Source organism: Patella vulgata, chromosome 4 (genome assembly GCF_932274485.2).
Source record: "Patella vulgata chromosome 4, xgPatVulg1.2, whole genome shotgun sequence".
Classification (NCBI taxonomy): domain Eukaryota; kingdom Metazoa; phylum Mollusca; class Gastropoda; family Patellidae; genus Patella; species Patella vulgata.
Genome location: NC_065882.2, coordinates 29,676,923 through 29,704,214, shown reverse-complemented (window position 1 = coordinate 29,704,214; position 27,292 = coordinate 29,676,923).

The following is a 27,292-nucleotide window of genomic DNA, read 5'->3' as shown; positions in this document are numbered from 1 at the left end:
CGTTTATATGCCCCTTTTTAATCGTGACTACAAGTGTGGTTCTCGATATTTTGCGATTTTGAATACAATTATCAATTTATTCAAACAACACGTTATTATTAGTTCGAGTAGTCATATTAAAACACACACAATTATCAATTTATTCAAATAACACTTTATTATTGGTTCGAGTAGTCATATTAAAATAAACACAATTATCAATTTATTAAAATAACACTTTATTATTGGTTCGAGTAATTATATTAAAACAAACGCAATTATCAATTTATTAAAACAACATTTTATTATTGGTCCGAGTCGTCTTTCTGTTGGGTCCGAATAGTCTTTTTGTATGGTCCGAGTAGTCTATTTGTTTGGGCTGAGTGGTCTATCACTTGGTCCGACTGGTCTTGAACCGAGTGATCTTTGGTCCGAGTGGTCATGGATTCTTGTCGTAATTGTACTTGAATTTCCTATACTGTCACCCCTAATACGAAATGATATCTTCCGCAGAGTGACGTAACCATCTTCCATATTGGTATTTTTCTCTGGGAAAAGTTTGTGATATTTCAATTTTTCAAGAGAGAACTTGTTTTCATCGTTGTGATAATTAGTTGTGCAATGGATTTTATCGAACGGGAGTTCATTACAAACACACAGGTAAGTTTATAATAACCAACGTTAAGTAGTTTGTTCATAATCGAAGAAATCCGTTTAAAATTTACGATGAATCAGACAGTAAATTAATCGATTTATGAGATATTTGACAGAGATTATAATCAGATATGCCACCAAATCGCATATTTGGGGTTTATTTTTCAAAATTTTCCCGGGGGAGAGCCCACGGACGCCCCGTCCCGGCTCTGCTGTCAGTAAAAGGGGCCGCTCGACCACGGGAGCCCGGTTCGGTTCCCAGCCCCAATCCGCCCTGATAACTTTGTAACACAGGGGTTACGTATAGGGGTCAATGGCACAAAATTCTTGAATTAACAATGGATCAGAAGCACATAATGATGAATAATACCTGAACAAAATATCCAATCTTGCTGAAAATTAGCACAAGGCATGCCCGATCGACACTCCATTTAATTCACAGAATAATAATCAATCAATACAGAATGTAACCAAATGTAACATATATATGTAAATTATAGGTGAACAAATTCATCACTTAACATATCAAACTCAATATAAACAGCATTTCAAAAATAACACCTTTGTACTTCTAAAACCATTACAGTATTAACAAACCAGAAAAATATAACTTAAGGTTAAATTAATTTTCAAAAAGTATGTCATATTATGAAGCCATACTTGCAAAGCTAAAGCCTTTACGCGTAATATAAATAGGTACTCCATAGGTGGATGAATTATTCTACTGTTGTACTGAATTTTTGTTTTATATTTTAAATAAAATTAAAACCTAAACAATTTGGAGATCTGTTATTAATATTATATAGCTTACTATAGATTGCACTAATATGTACTTTGCAGAGATTAAAAAGATTACAGCAGAATTCTCTTTATCATAGACTATAGTAAGTTTACAATGAATAAAAAATAGAGTTTGTTTATGAATGAAATTGTGATACATATTTTCATTTTAAGAAAAAGTCTTTGTAGAGCTTTAAAGTAAAAGAATCGCCAATACATTATTCTTTTTAAAACAAGTCAAAGAAATCAGGACTGGTTTTTACTAAAGTTTATTATGAATACAGTATGGCTGGTAGGTATCTTGCTAGTTTGAATTTAATGACTATAGCAGATTCTGTACTCAAATTATATAATATCTCACCATACAGCAGAGTTCATCAAGTATACCGTGAATACCTGTCAGCTTCTTTTACATAAAATGGAACTGAACGCCATTTCTATATACGTGTAAGCTTTACCGACCGATGCCAGAAAGCGATATTTACAAAAACTTCGATATATAGGAATGATACGGCAAGTTTACAAGACCCGTAATTGGCCGTTTGCAATTGAGGAAACAAGTGGATGACTGATCCGTGCTCATGGCCCGAACTAGAATTAAGTCAAGTTTATTACTCATTTTACGGTCCAACAGATGTTATATATTAATTACGGGACTATTAACACAAAAGATTTAAATGGTCTATCCTATTTACATTTAACTGCCGACTGGACAGTTCTTTGCGAGGTTGATATATCGTCTGCTATAGCACTGCATGCTACCCTACTCGACACGAAACACAGTACTATGTTGGTCTTTGAGGCTGTCAATTTGAAAAGAATTCCAGATAATATTACTATAAATAGTATGCAATATGCAAATAAGATTGGTTATGCGTATTGTTAGTCAATAGCTATTGTAAATTTCCCCGCGTTTAGACGGCTCTAACCAATGATAAAATAGTTTGGTGCACGGGGTAAAACTTTAGCCATTTTTAGAAATTTTCCTCTTGATGGGATATGATTATGAATAACGGAAAGAATAAAACGACGATCAAGTTGAATCTGAATATTTTTTAAAACCGTTTTTTTTCTGTTAGTTGTAACCACATAAATCGTCTTGGCTCAGCTTTTGGCACTCAGTGAAATTTTAATCCAATCAGTTTATCTTGCCGCAACCAAGAAGAAGAACGATACATTTTTGTGTCCATTTTATCAATTTCTAATTCAGTATTTGTTTCAGAGAACAACTGTTGAATGAAAATAATATGTAACTGGACTCGGTGCATTCTATACAGCGTGATTATTATTTGTTCTCTTTTCTTAGATGTGCTACGATCGTGCTTAAATTTTAATATCGTCTTGAATAATTCGTTCGTGGAACCGCAGGTCAACATCTCTAACCCATTCTATTATTTACTCTTATGCTCTATTTCATGGCATTTTACAAGCAAACAGATGTTATCTATTAATTGTTTGCAGTAAAATTAAAACAAAATATATAAATCGGCTTCATACAGCAATGCATCTTTGTAATGCTTTTGCGTACTGCGGTCAACTGGACCGTGTGCGAGCTTGACATATATCGTCTGCTACAACGCAGTATATCGTCAATAAAACGAAACAAAAATAATTTAGACACGATTTGAAATTGGTAATTTATTACGAATGCTACACGCAACTTACAACAAGAGTGGCATTCAAAAATACTTTTTGTATAAAGAGAAAAAGAGGAAAAACCCCATTTTCCCTAGGTAATTGGCTGATTGGGACCTGGCTGACTGGGACCAGATTTGTGGCTGATTGGGACCAGATTCTTGGCTGACTGGGACCAGATTTATGGCTGATTGGGACCACGACAAGGCTCATTCGGACCATTACTTAAATGACGCGAGCATTTAAAATATGTTTGCATATTTTTGTAAATAGTGTAATTAGTCACAAATAATAGTGTAATTAGTGAATGACGGCTTCAATACAAATGAGCTAAATCACAGAGAAGATGCTTCACATTCTTGGCTGATTGGGACCAGATTCTTGGCTGATTCGGACCATGATCAGACCAATGACGAGAGTGTTTTAAATATGCATGACAATAAATACTACCCAGTATTATCAAATTCATATCAGTGTAATTACTGCAACGAATGCGATATTTTGTAATGAGTGAAGTTGAAAAAATGACAGACATTGTTCTTTGTATAATATTTTAATTAGTAAATATCATTTTATTTCATATAACGAGACATTTGGTGGCGATTCAATTCCTTTACAAACCAATATTTTATTATTTAGTAGTAGCCGAGACAGAGACCTTCCTGATCTAGACAAGTGTTGAATGCAATACTTTGTTTTGTCATCTGGGTTCCCCAAGGTTCTGTTCTTGGTCCGATTTTATTTACCCTCTATACGTCACCATTAGGCGATATTGTCAGAAAATATGGTCCCAGCTTTCATTTGTATGCCGATGATACTCAATTATATATTTCATTTATACCTGATTGTCCATCTTCTTTCAATTTATCAAAATTGCAACTTGAGAACTGTATTAGTGAAATTAGAAAATGGATGTCAAAGAACTTTCTAAAATTGAATGATGATAAAACCGAATATTTGTTATTAGGCTCAAGGCATCAATTAAGTAAATCTGCACATGATAACCCCCCTGTTGTAATTGGTAATTGTGATATATTTTCATCTTATTCTGCTCGTAATATTGGCGCAATCTTTGATAGTTTTATGCTTATGGGAGCTCAAGTAAATAATATTTGTAAATTGTGCTATTTTAAAATCAGAAATATAGGTAAAATACGTAAATGTGTAACTGTAGAGGCCACTAAGTCACTTGTTAATTCTCTGGTCACTTCTCGGTTAGATAACTTTAATTCACTTTTAGTTGGTGGTCACAGTCACTTGTTAATTAGTACTCGTACTGATAACACCTAGTGCACCAGAGCTCCAAAGCTATTGCTGCGTTTATCATAGATAAAGTAGCCTAGCCAGACTCCAAAAGACTCCTCAAACCCAGGACTACTAGATTCTGCAAAGATCCTCCAGTCCATAAGTAATTTTAAGGTTGTCTTTATTTTTATACATTCACAAGGTATAAGCTGTTCTCATTTTTTTCTTTTCTATCTACCTTATTTGTTTTTTCATTCTCCCTATATACCAACTTCTTAACTCCATTTATTTATTTATTTTTATTTATTTTTCTTTCCCATCCTTTCCTTATTTCCATTATTTTCCTTATCAGACTCTTCATTTATTTAACTATTCTACTCTTCTTTCTATCATCTAATAACCAAGAAGCTTAGTGTACAAGCCAATCAACTGATTGAACACGTCACAAACCTCTTAAAACAACACCAACAAGCTAAATCTCTTTTATAAATACCAAACCTGATAACTGTTAAGTAAACTCATACAAGCAATAGGAACCCATAGTTAATTAGTATTAATAACACTGATTGACTAGCGGCTTTTTTGTGGAAAGGGTTAACGACAGTTATACCAGCTTAAAACAACACTAATAATCTAAATTATTTTTATAGTTACCAAGCCTCATAACTGTTAAGTAAACTCATACAAGCAATAGGAACCCATAGTTAATTAGTATTAATAACACTGATTGACTAGCGGCTCTTTGTGGAAAGGGTTAACAACAGTTATATCAGCTTACGCCATTAATTAACAACAGCATACAACCTTAATCAACACTGTTCAGTCCCTCCTTTTGTTTTCGATTTTACTTTTCGGCAGCATAAGTGAAGGGATGTCGGGTATCCTCTGTGGGGGCCGTTTTTTGTCTTGGTTCTGGTCCGGAGGCATCGCTGCACCCCTGAACCTAGGTCAGACAGGCGGCGGGGCCCTTGGGCCCGGCTGACAGTCCTACCTACCCCTACCCACCCAAAACAACGATCGAAACATTTATGGCCAAGCGGACCAGACTGCGCCCGCTCGCCACCCCTTTTCTACCCCCAAAATTTCTCCGTTCCTTTCGATGAGATTTTTAACTTGGGCATTCCCTGCGAAGACACTATGTCTCAAATTAAACTGGACCAAAGCTTAATCCATACGGCTTCCTCCAGTAAGTTTCCTAGGAAACATCCTTGTCTACGATATCACCTTAGGTGGAAGTGGACGTAAAACCCCAGAAACGAACGAACGAGGCTAGCTCACCCATGTCAATGGCTGACGCTTTTAAAAGCAGCCCTGCACCAAAGTTCTTTCCTGCGACAAAAAGGAGAGAAGAACAGACCCACGTCGTACTTGTGAGGCCACTGGAAGGTAAGTCCTTCCAAGGAGCCAAACTTACGGCCGTGGGCAAGGAATTGAAGAGTAAGTGGGGTATTATCAACATACTCGACATAAAGATCACAGTGCCGGGACATATTAGACTTGCCCTAAAAAGTAGGTCTGACATGGACCTAGCGCTGGCCCAGAACCTACTTCTCGGTATGACCGTGACGGTGTCCGAACCGTCCACCTTGTCAATAGACAAGGTGGTTGTTCATGGGATACCGGCCGAATATACCGGGGACGAAATTCTGGAGGATCTAATAGAGAGGGGGTACCAAGCAACCGAGGTATATCGGTTTAAAGTGGCCGAGGGGAAGGACCAGGGAAGCGTCGCCCTAACCTTCAAGAAAGGTACAGCGCCCAAGGCACTTAAAATCGTCTACCTCAACCGACGTACTCACCCCTATGTACAGAGGGTAAGGCAGTGCGCCAACTGTCAGAAGCTGGGGCACACAGTCAAGTACTGCAAAGGAAAGATTGTGTGCGCCCAGTGTGGGGGGAGTCATGCGGCGACCGACTGCAGGGCGGGCATTCAAAAAAAATGTTCGAAAATCCAGAACACCAAGGAAACTCTAAAGATCCAGGTAAAAGAGAAAGTAAGTTTCAATGAAGCCTCATTGATGCTGAAAAAGAAGGAAGGGGGGACAAAAGATGTCAGGAATAGGGCTCCGGTTGCAAAACCAATTCCGGGGCCGATTCCATCGACATCCCAAACAACGCCGAAAAAACCCACTACGGCACCCAACCAAAAAGACAAACCAACACCAAAGAATAAGACCAAATCCAAGAAGGAAGAGGAACCGAAAACGAATGTTCATGAATCACACTTCATTCCTAAATTTAAAACGGAAAGTGGCTTCATGAACTTCATGATCGAGTTCCTCCGGGTGGCCGTGTCCAATGAGGACCAAACTACCAAGATGACAAACCTACTCGGCAAAATAAGGACACACATGGTCAACCCCGATGTCCTGTGTGCCATGATTAATTCAATCAACACGGTAAAAAAAAGATCAAGAGAAGAAGAAACCACAAAAGGCGATCAAACGGCAAACCTCGCACTCCGTAGAAGGATATCTCATGTTCGTCACTACAGCACTGGCGATATGCCCAGTTGCTTGCCGGTTTTAACACCAAAGACGAACACTAATGAGGTACCTCCTATGGAATGTGAGGCATCCATCCGGACAGTCATCATGGCGGGCCAGGTAAAAGTTCTACAACTAAACGTTAATGGACTGGCCCCAGATGTGCTGAGCTGAGAAAACCGCAACCCCAAAGATGTAATATGCCTCCAAGAAACTAAGCTACTACCAACCAAGAACGACATCTACTTGCCCGGATACACTTGTCAGAGAAGGGACAGACCGGACAGCACGACACGTGGCGGTGGTCTTGCCATCTACGTCAGTGATAACTTAAATTATATTTCGGTTTCGCTGGACGTAGAGGACCCTCTAGAAGCAATGGGCATAGCCATCACATTGAGCAATAATACAAAATTGACAATAGTGAATGTCTATGTACCCCCAGATGTCACGAGAAAACCAGTTGACTTCCAGTCACTTCTCGACCAGCTTCCGCAGGGCGAATTTGTGTTTTGCGGGGATTTCAACGCAAAACATGTCCTGTGGGGGTCAGCGAGGAATGACTGTCGGGGGATTAGCCTATGCTCAATAATAGAAGAGAACGACCTATGCGTACTGAACGACGAGAGCCCTACTTTTGTTGGAGGAAATGCCTCACCTTCACATCTGGATCTCACGCTCTGTACGCTTGGTATGGCAAACCGCTGCGACTGGCAAGTACACGAAGATGAAACACTTGGCAGCGACCATCTACTGATAGAACTCTGCATCCAATGTGAAACAACCAGGGAAGTCTATAACGGGAAACCCAATTGGAAAATAAAAGAGGCTGATTGGGCTAACTTCCGTGTAGGCTGCCTTGGGTGGAAAGAAGAAGACATCATCGATGCCAACATCGACGTGTACGCAGCCAACATCACGAGTGCTATTATAGGTGCCGCAGACGACTCCATTCCCAAGACTTCTGGAGGGCAATCAAGGATTAGAAAACCTTGGTGGTCACCAGAATGTCAGAAGGCGGTTAACGAAAGAAAGAAGGCACTACGCCTACGGAAACGCCACTATAATGAAGTCAATCACCAAAACTACCTGAAGTTGAAATACGCCGCAAGAGACACTGGATGACATTCTGTAATGCGTTGAATCAAAACACGCAAACAGGTGCCGTCTGGAAGAAGCTGAACGCCATGAACGGGAAGCGCAGATCATTCAACATACCAAACCTAAAGAATGGAGATGAGTACGTTACCAACGGCAATGAAAAGGCAGATCTACTTGCAAAAGCTTTCGCTGACGCAAGCAGGGACGAAAACCAATCACCAGAATTTCTGAAGAGAAAGGAAATCTTTTACTCACAGCACCCTTCATTAGAAATTGAACCTAATGAAGGGGCTAAACCAGTCAATCTACCCTTCTCTGAGGAGGAGTTAAATAAGGCTCTTTCCCTCAAGAAGGATAGTGCGGCTGGTGAGGACAAAGTAAAGTACTCGATGCTCAAACATCTGCCTAGAAATGCCAAAAGAATACTACTAAACTTCTTCAACACATCCTGGCTGGCAGGAGAGGTACCTAAAAAATGGCGGAAAGCCAACGTCATCCCTCTTCCAAAACCAGGTAAAGAGAGAACAAAGGCAGAGTCCTATCGGCCAGTAAGTTTGACATCCACACTGTGCAAAACCTTGGAAACAATGGTTAACATACGACTACAGTTCTATCTGGAGAGCAACCGACTGATCGACGAAAATCAAAGCGGGTTCAGGAAAGGGCGTTCAACAAGGGACCACTTGGTGAGACTACAGCAAGTCATGTCGCAGGCACTCCTCTCTGGGAACCTGTTATGTGCCGTGTTCGTAGATTTAACTAAGGCTTTCGATTTAGTCTGGCTAGACGGGCTGCTCTTCAAGTTAGGACGTAATGGTATAACGGGCATAATGTTTCGGTGGATCAAAAGCTTTCTGAGCGATAGAAAGATACAGGTGAATGTTGGCAGATTCCTGAGTGCCGAGCAAACATTAGAAAATGGCACGCCTCAGGAATCGGTTATCAGTCCCACTCTCTTCAATATCATGATCAACGACATACAGAAATCGTCCTACCTCGACGCCAAATCTGAGTTAGCTAAATTTGCTGATGACAGTACCATATGGAGGAAAGGGAGGAACTTCTGTGAACTACAAAAGAAAATGCAGAAGGCCTTAGACAAATTCATGGCATGGGCAAACGATTGGGGATTCAAAGTCTCGGAAAAGAAAACAGTCGGCATGCTTGTAAGCAGGGATAGAGGGATAAGCAGAATGACTCTGTGTATGAACGGGAAAACCATCGAGTTTAAAGACCAAACCAAGTTCCTTGGCGTAATCTTTGACCGAATGCTGACCTGGAAACCGCACATCGACGAGACTGTAGATAGATGCACCAAAATCCTAAACTTAATGAGGAAAATAACGGGCAGCACTTGGGGGGCCAACAGAGTCACACTAATGATGGTGTATCGTGCTCTAATACGATCTGTATTAGACTACGGCTCTCTGGCCTTCATGAACTGCGCGCCATTACTCTTAAGGAAGCTTGACACCATCCAATACAAAGATCTGTGTATTGCGACTGGCGTAGGGCAAGGGACTGGGAGAGAGGCACTACTGCAGGAAGTCGGGGAGTTGCCCCTATCCCTAAGAAGAAAAGAACTAGCGACAAGGTACTAGGTTAAGATCTCGCAATTGGGCGAAAGATCCCCAACCTTTGTCAGTCTAAAAAATACAAGATATGTGAGAGATCCTAGAAAGAAAAGCTTCGGCCAGGGTATCAGGGAAACAATCAAGGAACTGCGACTGGGGGAGCTCGTGATAAATGAACACGACCCCCCAGTGATCGCCTATTGGACGCTCCCTATACCGCCGGTTAATCTAGATCTACTACAGAAAATCGACAAGAAAAACAACCCCACTGCTGCACGTGCTTTCTCTCTAGAACACCTGGAAGACAACTGGCCGTCTGATGACTGGGACCATGTGTACACGGATGGCTCACGCAATCCTGAAAGGGACACCAGCTCGTTTGGAATATGCCTGCCAAACGGGGAACAGGGAATAAGCAGGTGCAGAGCTTGTGGCCATTCGTGACGCTATATCATGGATTTCCCATCAAAAGACTAGTAAGTTCGTCATTCCAAGCGACTCTCTGAGCAGTCTGATTTCAATCCAAAATGACAACTCGGACTCAAGACCAGAAGTCATTTTGGAAATCAGGCAGCTGTACCAGAGGGTTTTAGAGAAGGGAAGCAAAGTAGAACTCGTGTGGATTCCATCACATGTCAACATTAGAGGAAACGAGGAGGCAGATCGACTCGCCAATGAAGGTCTCAAGGACACAGCACTACTCCGCACCATAGACTACAGCACCACGGAAATCTACAGTATGGTCAAAAGACACGTCAATTCAATCTGGGAATTAAATCTCGTTGAACTTGACACATACAGATTCCGGCTGGATGACAAGATCTACACAAAGACAACACTCAATCACCCTAGAAGAGATATTTGTAGACTTATATCGAAGCTAAGGGTGAAAGAGCGGCTGCGAGACTACAAACACAAAGTCATCATCTGTGAGTGCGGAGAAGAATGTACCGCCAACCATGTCCTGGTAGAATGCGAGGTATACGAGGAGAGAAGGGAACTAGTGAGAACAATGGAGACCAACAACATACCATTCAACACTAAGAACCTACTCTTCCCGAGACCAGATCTGAAACTGCAAATCTTCGAACAAATCCACGCCCTAATGGACACAGTTGGACTAAGTAGAATAGTGAAGTAAGAGGGGGGTCACGATCAGACGGACTCGGCATCTAAACACTATTCCACCAAAAACAGACACCAAACCTACAGAGTGGGATAGTGGAGTAAGGAGAGGTCACGATAAGACGGGCCTGGCACCTAAACACAAACCCCACAAAGATGACATCTACCAAACTAGCAGGATAGTGGAGTAAGGGGGAGTTACGGTCAGACGAACTTGGCACCTAAACACTATTCCGCAAATAAAACTGATACCAAACCCAGAGAGTGGGACAGTGGAGTAAGGGGAGGCCACGATAAGACGGTCCTGGCACCTAAACACTAACCCCAAACGATGACATCTACCAATCCAGAAGCAGACGAGATCATCTACCAAACGATGTTTTGTATTAAATAAAGGGAAGAACTTCCCACTAAACCAAATCCATGGCCTAAGGCCAAATGGAAAGATTGCAAAATCATATTCTAAAAAACAGGAATCAACTTCGGCTCTCCTATGTCTTGTCTGCGATCGATATCACATATGTGGAAGCAGACGTTAAACACCAAGAACGAACGAACGAGTTGGTTTACCTTTAAAGCTTATAGATAAATTACAAAAAGTACAGAATACTGCGGCTAGACTTGTTACTTTAACTAAGAAATGTGACCACATAACTCCTGTTTTATATAATTTACACTGGTTATCTGTTAAATATCGAATTGATTTTAAGATTTTATTACTTACTTTTAAATGTTTAAATAATATAGCTCCTGTTTACCTCTCAGATCTTTTAGAACTTTATACACCTGGTCGAACATTACGTACATCAGATAAACTACTTTTAAAGCCCAAAACTGTTCAACTAGTCTCTTATGGTCAGCGCTCTTTTATTTATCAAGCACCTGTTTTATGGAATAATCTACCATTTAGTTTAAGATGTTGTACATCTCTATATTCTTTTAAAAAACAACTTAAAACACATTTATTTAATCAGGCTTTTAACTGACTCTGTATACAATCGTTAACATGTCCATAATCTTGTTGTTTATGTATGATTTACATTGTCACTTTGTAAAGTGCCCCTGAACATGTTATATGAAAGGGTGCACTATAAATATGCTGTAATAATAATAATAATGATAATAATAATTGGTTGACAAATTTGTAACAATTTCTTAGTAATATACACATTAAACAAAGTTAATTAAATCACACTTTATAGTATAAAACTCCGGTAGCAATATACAAGACCTTAATCACACCATTTATTGTTAATTAATGACAAGCCTAGTAATCCAATAAACAATCAGATCCAATCACACAAATTCCCTGTTGTGGCTGTCAGTAAGATCTGAATAATTTTCATGTAGTAATATAGTACACGTTCCTAGATATCACCTACCTGTTTACTTGTGTTAAAATTGAGTCTATAAATCTATTATGGTTTTTTTTCTGTACAAGGTAGGATAAACATTTTGACTGCTTTTACATACATCATATTTGAAATAACCGATTACCGTTGCTACTGTATAGCTGGTATTAGTTTTCAAATTTGTATGGTTTAAACGGTGGCTAGGTGGTTAAGACGCTGGCTCACTAGCCTGGAGGTCGGGTGTTCGATCCCTGCATTGGCCGAGAAAGTTCACCCTGATTTTCCGACGTGGTTTCCCCTTGTCAGTGGTGCAGAACGGAGGGCCTGACAAGGCCAGCTGTCTAGTCCTTCGGATGAGACGAAAAACCGAGGTCCCGTGTATACATTAGAATGCACGTAAAAGATCCCTCGGCAGTTGGAATTCGATATAAGAGTAGGCGATAGTGCCGCTGCCCGGGCAAAATTTCCCTCATAACACACTGTATGGTGTATGCCCGTCTTCATTAGCCCAGTAGGCCTATAGGAGCAGAACAGTAGGACGTTAAACCCCATTTCATTTCATTTCATTTCGGTTTAAACATTATTTCTATAACATAATTACACACAATATATGTATAATGGATTCGGATTTCCGTTATGCTACTGTATTGCTAGTATTAGTTTTCAAATTTGTATGACTTATTGAAATTAGCATAAATTGGTTTAAACAGTATTTCTACGTATAATTACACACAATATAAAGGCTATAATGGATTCCGAAACAAGCTATGAAGTTTATAACATAAAATAGAAATGGTCTGTTTAAATTGCATAAAACGTATAATAATTTACATAATGATTAATGAGATAATCTCTGTTAATATAGTAACTGTGACATAAAAAAAATGGAATATAAACATAAATAACGTAGGCCTACATAAAAGCACATAATTATAGTCACAAGCTTAGATAAAACTCCTTTAAACTTAATTCAATATCAAAACCTCAGTTTCTAGTATTTTTTATCGTGTGGTTCGAATCAGCCTAGTGGTGGTCCCAATCAGCCTGGAATGTGGTCCCAATCAGCCTGGAATGTGGTCCCAATCAGCCATGGTCCTAATCAGCTTGGTTCCCTTCCCTAGCATTTACCATGTTAAGACCCGTCGTGTTGAAAAAGGCCAGGCTAAAAATAGACACCGGAAATACGTCACGCGTAAAAAGGTTTTTAAAGTTTCTATATTTTGAAAATTTGTGTTTTGACCTATAAAGGCTACATATATGATACTTAACCGACTTAATCATTTTGTGTGGAAATATACCTATATTGCATCAAAGTACTTATATAAAACTTTTGCAATAGTATGAGGATTGATTTGAATAGATGTTTCTTTTTTTTTCAGTTATTTTGAAAATATTGGTAAACTCTGGAACAAGAAAGATGTCATTTCAAGAAAGGTGATTATTTACATCTTATAACACAAAAGCTGTATTATTGTGTGTCATGGCAAAATATGTTTCTTGCTCTCGCTGGACAAAATGTTGAAAAGTTTTATCAGCTGTACAATGAAATACAAATGACATTATAACTGAATTTGGTAAAACTCCGAAAGCGAACGCGGTAGTTTGGTGCCACCAGGTCTATGTTAGTCCCCGGTCTTAGCTTCCCCAAAACACAAAATATTCAGCCTCGGCGACAGCCTTGGTATAGCTGTCAACCTTGAACAGACAGACAAACAAACTACGGTCACATATATTAGGTGTCCACTGTTAACATCATGAAGAATCTCATGGTCACTTATGTACAACGCCTATACAACTGGACAGGATAAAAAGGCAAGCGTGAATTTGGGGCACATGCTACAGCTACCATTGTTTTAGTAAGTAATATTGATGATACATCATTGTTTGAAATAAATGCATATCCATGATGAAAATAATAGTTCTGGTACGATGGGGTTTATTTTAATATTTTTACAATCTCTCATCAAAATATCTTCAGTCTTTTTGAACCCTTTGCATATTTCAGGTGCAATTTAGATTTGAATTGTATGTGTTTTGTGGTGTAAGGGGAGATAGGCTAATATGGGAAGAGTTGTGTTGCTTTGTCAGGTTTGCACATCAACAGACCTAATGTGCTTTCCTTTTGAATTACAGAGCCAGTCAGAAAAAATCCAACGTTTTTAAATACCACAAACAAGGAAATCAAAGCCGCAGTTAGTCGTTTCCTGAGAAATTCAAGGGGCGGGATGGTGGGAGATCCCAATGAATTAAAACATGAAACCAAATAAATAGTTTTGTTATTTTATTAGACTTACATGTATTTGGTACTTGTTTTTTACAATGCTTAAATAACTAGAGAATTCATCAAAGTTGAATAGAGCAGGGTAGCACACTTGGTATTTATTAAAATAGTGTTACCTAGCATGTAATAGAAAATGATCATACATCTGAAGACCCATATGAATCCCATAAAATGCCCATATTACATATCATGGCATATCCGCAAAGATCCCATATTATGCCCATATTACATTTATTTGCACCCCACATGAGGCCCATATAGTACCCATATTACATGTCTTAACATGGCCATACAGGTCCCATGCAAGCCCCATATTACATTTATTTGTACCCCACATGAGTCCCATATAGTAACCCATATTACATTTATTAGCATGGCTAAATAGGTCCCATGCGAGCCCCATATAACTCCCATATTATTTTAAATGACTTACCCATGTAGACCCCACACAAACCCCATTTAGTACCCATATGGTTGAGCCCATATGGATCCCATATGAATGTTGGGTGCAAAAAATGTTGGGGATCCATATAGGCTCCCCATAATGGCCCCATATTACATGACACATGGTACCCATATGGTACCCATCAGTGAATGTTATCAGGGTGGGTCTTCCCTAAAACTTTGGATAGTGATTTAAGGTATTATTAAAAACGACGAGAGGGATGTTCGTCTCCAAACGGTTTTGTTTGTAAATTGTTTTCGATTTAATAGCCTCGTTTGACACGCAATTAGTTTTTCTGCAATATCCTGCTATGCACACTGGTAGGGTGACCCACCATAAATAAATATCTCCATATATCTCCTTATATCTCGACAATTACGCCACAATATTTATATATATGCCAAGCCTCAAATCAGTTTCACACAATTATAGTCACTAAATAAACGATCATGTTGTACTTAATAAGCTATGACCATTAATCATCTATAAATAATAGACTGAAAACTGGTTCCAAGTGTCGTCCATTACATCCAGACACTTTTGAGTAAAAGATAGGTTACGTGCCCTTGTTTTGAAATTAGTCTCGCTTAACCAGTCTATCGACCATTCTACGTCTGATTGACAGGTCGGGATAATCAAGACTACTTTTTTACGAAACATAACAGAAAGCTAGAACAAGAAATTGAATTTAGAAATAAGCACGTTAGGTAGCTCAACAATCGTTTTAAGAACCTTGTAAAAGTAAAATGAAACTACTGCAAGTATCATGTTCCTGTCTAATCCGAGTGATTCAGAGATATTATTTGTACTAAACCAAAAGATGCCGCTCTTAACGGTACAGTTAATGATAAAGCGATTTAAAAAATGAAACGAACGTAATTTCTAAATCTGCTGTAATAACCAAGAAGCTTAATTTCACTGCTATTCAAAATCGTCAACAATAAATTTTTTACGGCTGTAATAGTTGATAGATTTGTAGAGAATTGCACGTGCCATGGCTATTTATAGTATCATATTGTCAGAAAGTTGGTCTCGGCACGGCGAATGTGTACGCTTCAGTGGTAGTCTCGAACTATCAGCGGTGGACTTTATTTCTGTAGAGCACATGGGCCACCCTAACACTGGTTAATTTGGCATAATAAAATCGTGAGTCATGACGTAACGTTATGTCTTTATATATATATATATTTGGTCCAATTTGGATCGTAATGCTTTTGTAACCCAGTTAGATATTGCCATGGTTGTTAATCGGACCATTGACCAGTCGTAATTTGGAACAGAAATTTGCTTTCTTTAAAGCAGTGTTTAGTGGTATTAGGTATAATCAAACGAAACACTGCGACTATATAGTGCGAGGAGTATGGTTCAGTTGTAGCCTAGAGCATTTAATAGGGGAGCTATCTGACCGTTGTTCCTAAACTCGCGGACAAATGGGGGCACCATGATGGTCGATGATCAGAATGGGATTTCTTAAGCTGCACATCCCCTGGATTTCGGGGCTGTACGCCCCCCCCCCCCAAAATCCCGCAAAAAGTCGATTTAATTCAAAGTTTTGCGAATAAAGTTCTAAAAATAATCTAAATTTTCACAAATTCTTAATGCATGTATCAAATAATCCATCATGTAGATGCGGCCATAACATTGAAGATAGTTACCACTTTCTTCTACACTGTCCAAGTTATTTTAATGAACGACAAAGAACTATAAAAACTCTCCCACCTGATAAACAAGATATTCGCATCTTACTATACTATTCAAAAAAAGTAGGGGATATTTGATTTTGGGGGCATAATACTAAAATATGCAAATGACTACGAAAAAAGTCACTATAGAACCTAACAGAAGAAACATTTCCAGTTACATGTGACGCCCAAACGCACCAATAGCTACCGCATGGAATGCAGGTGATGCTTGGGATCATCATGGGGGTCCAACCCAAGATTTGCACGTCTCTGACTTTGAATGTTACAGTCATTGTGGCATTGAATTCCAGGGTGGAAACCTCAGTTTAATTGTTTTAGTGACCAGAAAACAAATTTTGATATGCGTCGGCTTACCCAAAATGAAAGGTTACGTGCCCTTGGCATGCTACAGATCGGCACAACACAGGCGGTTGTGGCGCGGACGATGAATGTTTCTCAGTCTGTCATAAGCAGGCTATGGTCCAGATACCGTGATACACAATCTGTACAGGACAGACCACGCTCAGGTCGACCAAGGGCGACAACTCAAGCCCAGGATCGATTTATCCGTACCTTGGCCTTGAGAAATCGTGTCATCACAGTAAATCAGATCAGCGCTCGTCTTCAAACAGACACTGGTGTGAGAGTGAGTGGCCAGACGATTCGGAATCGACTGCATAGGGGTCACCTTCGCGCCCGACGTCCTCGCGTGATCCCTTGTTTGAGAGATCATCACATTCAGGCAAGACGTCGTTGGTGTAGGGATCGTCAACACTGGGATAATCGACGCTGGAGCAATGTGATGTTTTCAGATGAGTCAAGGTTCACTGTTGATTTTTTGGACAGACGTAGGAGGGTGTGGCGTCGTCGAAACGAGCGCTTCCAAGACGTTAACGTCATCAGACATGATCGATTTGGGGGTGGTTCTGTTATGGTGTGGGGAGGCATCACTGTTGCTGGAAGAACGGCTTTACATGTTGTTGCAGGGCGTGTTACAGGCCAGTACTACCGGGACAACATCTTGGCAGTCCATGTTGTGCCGTTCGCACGACGTCATGGCCGCCGTTTCATCTTTCAGGATGACAACGCAAGATGTCACAGGGCCAGGATCGTTACAGGTTACCTCCAACAACAGAACATCACCATATTACCTTTGCCAGCACTGAGTCCTGACCTCTCCCCCATCGAGCATGTCTGGGACATGCTTGGACAGAGGTTACGTCAACGTCAACAACGTCCTGCCAATGTCCAAGAACTTGCTGCTGCGTTGCAACAGGAATGGGACAATCTGGACCAAAATGACCTTAGACGTCTCATTAGGAGTATGCCACGTCGGATCAATGCTTGTTTGGCAAACAGAGGAGGATTTACCCGTTACTGACTTGGTTGTGATGCTGTGGTAACTTTGCTGTTTGACCCCGGGTATCATTTTACCCTTATAATGGTCAGTCTGTGCCTTACTTAGTCTAACGATCATTTGGAATAAATCGATGAATGTGAACTTCATTTCATTTTGTCATTTGTTTCTTCGTCGGTTTCATTAGGTGACTTTAATAACACTTAAAAATCAAATATCCCCTACTTTTTTTGAATAGTATATATGGGGACTTGAATTCAGACAAATCAACTAACGAAAATATTACATGTGCTGTTCATGATTTTATTAAATTATCCAAGCGCTTTGAAACTTAATAATTATCCACTCAAATAACTACACCCGGTCGCATTGTCAAATTATGGATGTTACACAGTCTTAGTAGTAGTATCCTGGTGTTTAACGTCTACTTAAGTGATATCGCAGACATAAAATAGGAGAGCCGAAGCTGCTTCCTGTTTTTAGAATATGATTTTGCAACCTTCCATTTTCGGCCTTAGGTCATGGATTGGGTTTTGTGGGAAGTTCTTCCCTTTATTTAGTAAAAAACATATCGTTTGGTAGATGTTTTCTTCTGCTTCTGGATTGGTAGATGTCTTCGTTGTGGGATTAGTGGTTAGGTGCCAGGCCTGTCTTATCGTGACCTCCCCTTACTCCACAATCCCACTCTATGGGTTTGGTATCTGTTTCTTTTACAGAATAGTGTTTAGGTCTGACCGTAACTCCCCTTACTCCACTATCCTGCTAGTTTGGTAGATGTAATCTTTGTGGGATTTGTGTTTACGTGCCAGGCCCGTCTTATCTTGACCTCCCCTAATGCTATGGACAGACGAGCGTCTGTCCCCCACTTTACTCCCCTATCCCACTCTGTAGGTTTGATGTCTATTTTTTTGCCGGAATAGTGTTTAGATGCCGAGTCCGTCTGATCGTGACTCTCCCTTACTCCACTATCCTACCAGTTTGGTATAAATCCCCTATGTAGTTTAGTGTTTAGATTCCGAGCCCGTCTAACCGTAGCTACGAGAACGTTGCTAAAAACGTTGAGATATACTGATGTGTTTGTTTTTAGCTACGATTGGATGCCTTTAGTTCCAAGTGGCAAACTCAATGTCTTTATTAATGCATGTAACATCTTTAAAATAGATAAGTTTATGATATTATGATTAATTAAACTTACAGAGGCCAATGTAGTGGCACAACTGTCGCCTAACTCCAAATATTCGCGTTTAAATTAATGAAGCGTTGTTTTTGTCTGACATTTCACCGCCATCGAAATCAATTCATAGTTACTCTGCTTTCGATTGTACTTTTGATTGGCTGTTATAAAAGCCTCATATTTAGCCCCCCCTTCATGATGACAGCGTATCGTTTAAAAAGATGGTGGTCTTAGTAACGGTGTAACGCCTCGATTTTAAAAACGACGATTTGTACCGTTTCAGGTAGGATTATATGCTTAATTGTAGTTGGGTGTTGTAGAAATGTTTTAAATAACAATAATCAATCGTTGTTTTGATTAAAACTATTGTCAATTTTGTTTAAAAATGCCGGGTGTGAATCGCTCCCGCAGCTGCAACGTTATAGGTAATGGGCTCATGTCTTATCTCGAAATACGGAGGGTTGAGAGATTAAGGTTTGTTATCTAGTCTAACCGTAGCCCCCTCTTACTTCACTATTCTACTTAGTCCAACTGTGTCCATTAGGGCGTGGATTTGTTCGAAGATTCGCAGTTTCAGATCTGGTCCCGGGAAGAGTAAGTTCTTAGTGTTGAATGGTATGTTGTTAGTCTCCACCATTCTCACTAGTTCCCTTCTCTCCTCCTTGTATACCTCGCAGTTTACCAGGACATGGTTGGTGGTACATTCTTCTCCGCACTCACAGACGATGACTTGGTGTTTGTAGTCTCGCAGCCGCTCTTTCACCCTTAGTTGCACCCTTAGTTTCGATACAAGTCTGCATATATCTCTTCTAGGGTGATTGATCGCTGTCTTCGTGTAGATTTTGTCATCCAGTCGGAATCTGTATGTGGCAAGTTTTAATTCCCAGAATGAATTGACCTGTCTTTTAACCATACTGTAGATTTCCGTGGTGCTGTAGTCTATGGTGCGGAGTGGTGCTGTGTCCTTGAGACCTTCGTTGGCGAGTCGATCTGCCTCCTCGTTTCCTCTAATGTTGACAGGGGGGGGGGGGCTGAATGGTTAGCGTACGCGCGCTGTATCAAAAAGTCTGTCATTGAGTCGACTGGCGTGGTTTCGAATCCCCAGTTGTACGTGACAAGGAGTAGGGTCGCCTGTCCAACCTCGTGGGTTTTCTCCGGGTCCTCCGGTTTCCTCCCACTGCTAAAGACCCCTAAGCGCAAGCGAATTATTGAAATGAAATTAAAACCATATGTTAGTCCTGAAATGACCTAGTTTGTGTCGAGTAGACGTTAAGCCCCATTTCTCTCTCTCTCTAATGTTGACATGTGATGGAATCCACATGAGCTCTAATTTGCTTCCCTTCTCTAGGACCCTCTGGTACAGCTGCCTGATTTCCAAAATGACTTCTGGTCTTGAGTCCGAGTTGTCATTTTGGATTGAAATCAGACTGCTCAGAGAGTCGCTTGGAATGACGAACTTACTAGTCTTTTGATGGGAGATCCATGAATGGCCACAAGCTCTGCAGTGTACACTGAACAGTTATTGGGCAGTTTCCTGCTTATTTCCTGTTCCCCGTTTGGCAGATATAGACGGTTTTCTACAAGTCACTTTTGAAGGTTTTTGGTTCATAAAAGTGTCATTTATTATTCGATTTTCATAAAATTTTCACCATGTGATGCCTAATGTCATAGACGATGTTATAAAAACTAATTTAACATTTTTAGTATCACTGGACTGGAAGTAATGTCATTTTGGCAAAAACTGTATTTTTAGCTTTCAAAACAGATTATTATATTCAAATGAGTCTGATTTGTAATGTTTTTAAACTTATGATATTTGAATCCAAGCAACAAATAGAATAAACCCATACGATCATACAGATACCAAAAAATGGTTTCTAACTTGTACGAATCTTTAACGTGCACGAAAATTGAAAATCGGCCATAATTCTGTTAATTCTCAACCGATTAGCATTTGGGGGTGCATTTTATAGGGCTTGTCCAGGTGAACATGAAAATCATGGAGAACGTTTTTGAGAACAGTTCCTGGGTTCAATTCTGTGTTTGGGAAGGAGTCTTATTGCTCAAGTAAAGTTGGAGACGTGGTCACAAATATACAATAAAAACATTTGCCATGCAAAGTTTTATGCAATACGTCTATTCAGAGAAACATACCAACCTGACGTTTCTTTTGCTGCTTGGTATATATATACATGTATATTAATCACATGTACAACTCCATTTTGAAATCCATGGAGAATGGAATTTTCTAATGGCATTTTGTAGATCGCGATTTTGCCTCAGCTGATCAACGCTTTGACTTCTATTACCGTAAAAGGTACCATGCCATATGAATTATTGTATATGCAACACAGATGCAGTGGAAATGTTTTTTCCCACGGTCTGCATAATTAACACACAAGACCCAAAAATACACGCAATCTGCGATGCTTCTTTTTTGGTTTTAAATACATTTTTATGAAGACGGTAAACGATTTTTAGACATCCCGACAAATTATCAAAAATGTTTCGATTTCAGTATCTGTGGAATAAAAAAAAAAAATAAAAAAAATTTAATAAGGAACAATATTGACATGAACAATCTCTGCCCGACAAAATGGCCGCTCTTTGTACGCAAATTGTGTAAAAGTATGCAATACGAAGGTTGTGGACCCTCTAGAGGTCACAATTTTTATCATATTCTGATGAAACTTAAATCATATCTTTATATCCCAAAGTGATATAATAATACGATTTTTCAAATCGGACAAAAATTATGACCTCTATAGGGTCCACAAGCTAAAAACGCGATTTTTCGTACAATCAGGGTCCATAATTCAGGAAGTTACGGTCCGAAATGCGCGAATATTGAAAGGAACCGAGATCTTTGGGTTATAAACTTCAATTTCAAGTTTCAACAAAATCGGATAACCAGCGGCTGCCAGGCAGGATACGCCCACATTTTCGAGAGATGGATAGAGAACAAGCTAAAAAGAAAGTGATTTTTCCTACAATCAAGGACCATAATTCAGGAAATTCCAATTCGATATGTGCAAATATCGAAAGGAACAGAGATCTTTGTTATAAAGTTACATTTCAAGTTTCAACAAAATCGGATTAAAATTGTGACCTCTATAGGGTCCACAGCCTTGATATACTATATTTTTACGCTATTTGAGAAAGAAGGGTGGCCATTTTGTCTGTCAGTTTTGGGCCGATTTTCACGAAAGTTGAACTCAGCCGTCCTTAGGGTGTAACGGTGATATAATAATACGTTTTTTTAAATCGGATAAAAATTATGACCTCTATAGGGTCCACAAGCTAAAAATGCGATTTTTCGTACAGTCAGGGGCCATAATTCAGAAAGTTACGGTCGATATGCACAAATATCGAAAGGAACCGAGATCTTTGGGTTATAAACTTACATTTCAAGTTTCAACAAAATCGGATAAAAATTGTGACCTCTATAGGGTCCACAACCTTGATATACCATATTTTTATGCTATTTGAGAACGAACGGTGGCCATTTTGTCTGTCAATTTTGGGCCGATTTTCACGAAATTCGAACTCAGCCGTCCTTAGGGTGTAACAGTGATATAATAATTCGTTTTTCTTTAAATCGGATAAAAATTATGACCTCTATAGGGCCCAAAAGCTAAAAACGCGATTTTTCGTACAATAAGGGGTAATAATTCAGGAAGTTACGGTCCGATATGCGCGAATATCGAAAGGAACCGAGATCTCTGGGTTATAAACTTACATTTCAAGTTTCAACAAAATCGGATAAAAACATGATTTTTTGTACATCAGGGGCCATAATCCATGAAGTTTCGATCCGATACATGCCAATATCGAAAGCAGCCGAGATCTTTTGGGGATAAACATATATTTCAAGTTTCGTCAAAATTGGATAAGAATTGTGACCTGTAGAGAGTCCACAAACAATTGTGGACGGACGGACGGACGGGGGCGACGGCATAATACGTCCACATGAAAATGTGGGCGTATAAAAATTGTTAACTTTACAGGGTCCACAACCTCTATATACCATATTTTTTACACTATTAGTGTACAAGCAGCGGCCATTTTGTCTGGCAGTTTTGGCCCGATTTTCACGAAATTCGAACTCAACCATCATTATGGTTTAACGGTGACATAATAATACGTTTTTTAAATCGGATAAAAATTATGACCTCTATAGGGTCCACAAGTTAAAAACCCGATTTTTTATACAATCAGGGGCCATAATTCAGGAAGTTACTGTCCGATATGCGCGAATTTCGAAAGGAACCGAGATCTTTGGGTTATAAACTTACATTTCAAGTTTTAACGAAATCGGATAAAAATTGTGACCTCTATAGGGTCCACAACCTTGATATACCCTATTTTTACGCTACTTGAGAACGAACAGCGGCCATTTTGTCTGTCAATTTTGGGCCAATTTTCACGAAATTCGAACACAGCCGTCCTTAGGGTGTAACGGTGACATAATAATACGGTTTTTAAAATCGGATAAAAATTATGACCTCTATAGGGTCCACAAGCTAAAAACGCGATTTTTCGTACAATCAGGGGCCATAATTCAGGAAGTTACGGTCCGCTATGCGCGAATATCGAAAGAGACTGAGATCTTTGGGTTATAAACTTAAAATTCAAGTTTCAACAAAATTGGATAAAAATTGTGACCTCTATAGGGTCCACAACCTTGATATACCATATTTTTACGCTATTTGAGAACGAACGGCAGCCATTTTGTCTGTCAATTTTCTTGGAATTCATATTCAGTTGTCCTTAGGGTGTAATGGTGATATAATAATACGTTTTTTTTAAATCGGATAAAAATTATGACCTCTTTAGGATCCACAAGCTAAAAACGTGATTTTTCGTACAATCAGGGGCCATAATTCAGGAAGTTACGGTCCGATCTGCGCGAATATTGAAAGGAACCGAGATCTTTTGGTTATAAACTTAAAATTCAAGTTTCAACAAAATTGGATAAAAATTGTGACCTCTATAGGTAGAGTGGCCCACAGACGCAATTATCTGTACTATATAAACTGACCTGTTTTAACAGCATGTTGTCACGCGGATCAAAACTTCGTTTATGAGAAAAGTGCTCTCATTGGCTCGCCCGTGCACTGTAGGCAGCAAACAGTCGCCCAAAATAGACATTCACGTGACAATATTCATTCACTTATTTATCAATGAAGCCATGTAAAAAATTATTCTTTACTCGGACTTTTAAAAATAAGTAGTTACGAACTAGATTAAAATTTTGGCTAAAACTCGGCGATTTAATTTCTAAGTTACTTGATTGTAACCAATGACGTATATATTGTAACGGTTCTTGGTTCAGAGTCAACTCATGTAGTTTCGCCCTTTTTCTATCTTTTAAATCCACTCTCGTGGCAACATACCGACACTGCAAGACTGTGAAAGTTACTTTTATTTAACCGTAAAACTCTGTTGTTAGTGGGCACTTTAGTTACTTTAGAAGTTAAATTGGTTCTAGCTCTAAATACGCAGAAAAAATTTGAGACTGGAAATTAATTGAACGAAATTATTTTCCCTAGCCTCGATTAACCAGACGTGTATGATTAAACTAAAATTACGGTACTGGTCACAAGACTCGGATTCTAATCATTTAAGGGCGCTGCGAATTTGGCCTCCGGTTTTGTGTCAAATTTAATAGGAGGATGTGCCATTATGGATATGCCATTATTCGTGTTTAAATCCTTATGCATTTGCCATTTCTAACATGGTGGTTACAAAACGTTTCAGTTATAAATCCAGCAACAACTCATTTTTCTAGAACTGAAATGTAACCAAAAAGACGCGCATTGACTGTTTCATAATTATTAATCAGCGGCTGCCAGGCAGGATACACCCACATTTTCAAGAGATGGATAGAGAACAAGCTAACAAGAAAGTGATTTTTCCTACAATCAAGGGCCATAATTCAGGAAATTACAATTCGATATGCGCAAATATCGAAAGGAACGGAGATCTTTGTGTTATAAACTTACATTTCAAGTTTCAACAAAATCGAATAAAAATTGTGACCTCTATAGGGTCCACAACCTTGATATACCATATTTTTACGCTATTTGAGAACGAACAGCGGCCATTTTGTCTGTCAATTTTGGGCCGATTTTCATGAAATTCGAACTCAGTCGTCCTTTGGGTGTAACGGTGATATAATAATACGTTTTTTTAAATTGGATAAAAATTATGACCTCTATAGGGTCCAAAAGCTAAAAACGCGATTTTTCGTACAATCAGGGGCCATAATTCAGGAAGTTACGGTCCGATATGTGCGAATATCGAAAGGAACCCAGATCTTTGGGTTATAAACTTACATTTCAAGTTTCAACAAAATCGGATAAAAATTGTGACCTCTATAGGGTCCACAACCTTGATATACCATATTCTTCCGCTATTTGAGAATGAACGGGCGCCATTTTGTCTGTCAATTTTGGGCCGATTTTCACGAAATTCGAACTCAGTCGTCCTTAGGGTGTAACAGTGATATAATAATACGTTTTTTTAAATCGGATAAAAATTAGGACCTCTATAGGGTCCACAAGCTAAAAACTCGATTTTTCGTACAATCAGGGACTATAATTCAAGAAGTTACGGTCCGATATGCGTGAATATCGAAAGGATCCGAGATCTTTGGGTTATAAACTTACATTTTAAGTTTCAACAAAATCGGATAAAAATTGTGACCTCTATAGGGTCCACAACCTTGATATGGCATATTCTTATGCTATTTGAGAACGAACAGCGGCCATTTTGTCTGTCAATTTTGGCCGATTTTCATGAAATTCGAACTCGGTCGTCCTTTGGGTGTAACGGTGATATAATAATACGTTTTTTTAAATCGAATAAAAATTATGACCTCTATAGGGTCCAAAAGCTAAAAACGCGATTTTTCGTACAATCAGGGGCCATAATTCAGGAAGTTACGGTCCGATATGTGCGAATATCGAAAGGAACCCAGATCTTTGGGTTATAAACTCACATTTCAAGTTTCAACAAAATCGGATAAAAATTGTGACCTCTATAGGATCCACAACCTTGATATACCATATTCTTACGCTATTTGAGAATGAACGGGCGCCATTTTGTCTGTCAATTTTGGGCCGATTTTCACGAAATTCGAACTCAGTCGTCCTTAGGGTGTAACGGTGATATAATAATACGTTTTTTTAAATCGGATAAAAATTAGGACCTCTATAGGGTCCACAAGCTAAAAACTCGATTTTTCGTACAATCAGGGACCATAATTCAGGAAGTTACGGTCCGATATGCGTGAATATCGAAAGGATCCGAGATCTTTGGGTTATAAACTTACATTTTAAGTTTCAACAAAATCGGATAAAAATTGTGACCTCTATAGGGTCCACAACCTTGATATGGCATATTCTTATGCTATTTGAGAATGAACAGCGGCCATTTTGTCTGTCAATTTGGGGCCTATTTTCATGAAATTCGAACTCAGTCGTCCTTTGGGTGTAACGGTGATATAGTAACACGTTTTTGTAAATCGAATAAAAATTATGACCTCTATAGGGTCCAAAAGCTAAAAATACGATTTTTCGTACAATCAGGGGCCATAATTCAGGAAGTTACGGTCCGATATGTGCGAATATCGAAAGGAACCCAGATCTTTGGGTTATAAACTCACATTTCAAGTTTCAACAAAATCGGATAAAAATTGTGACCTCTATAGGGTCCACAACCTTGATATACCATATTCTTACGCTATTTGAGAACGAACAGCGGCCATTTTGTCTGTCAATTTTGGGCCGATTTGGGCCGAAATTCGAACTCAGTCGTCCTTAGGGTGTAAAGGTGATATAATAATACGTTTTTTTAAATCGGATAAAAATTATGACCTCTATAGGGTCCACAAGCTAAAAACACGATTTTTCGTACAATCAGGGGCCATAATTCAGGAAGTTACGGTCCGATATGCGTGAATATCGAAAGGAACCGAGATCTTTGGGTTATAAACTTACATTTCAAGTTTCAACAAAATCGGATAAAAATAGGGTCCACAAGCTAAAACGTGATTTTTCGTACAAACAGGGGCCATAATCCATGAAGTTTCGAGCCAAGATCTTTTGGAGATAAACCTATATTTCAAGTTTCGTCAAAATCGGATAAGAATTGTGACCTGTAGAGTGTCCACAAACAAATTGTGGACGGACGTACGGACAGACAGATGTCCGGACGGACATGGACGACGGCATAATATGTCCACATGAAAATGTGGGCGTATAAAAATATGAAAACGCTACACGATGCGTAAATTGTGCGTCTTACTTTCGAGAACAATAGCTATATAACAGAAATTTCCAGATTGATACATAATACGACACAACCAACAATAAGTGGTAATTCAAACACAATAAAGGCTATATTTAAACTTAAATTT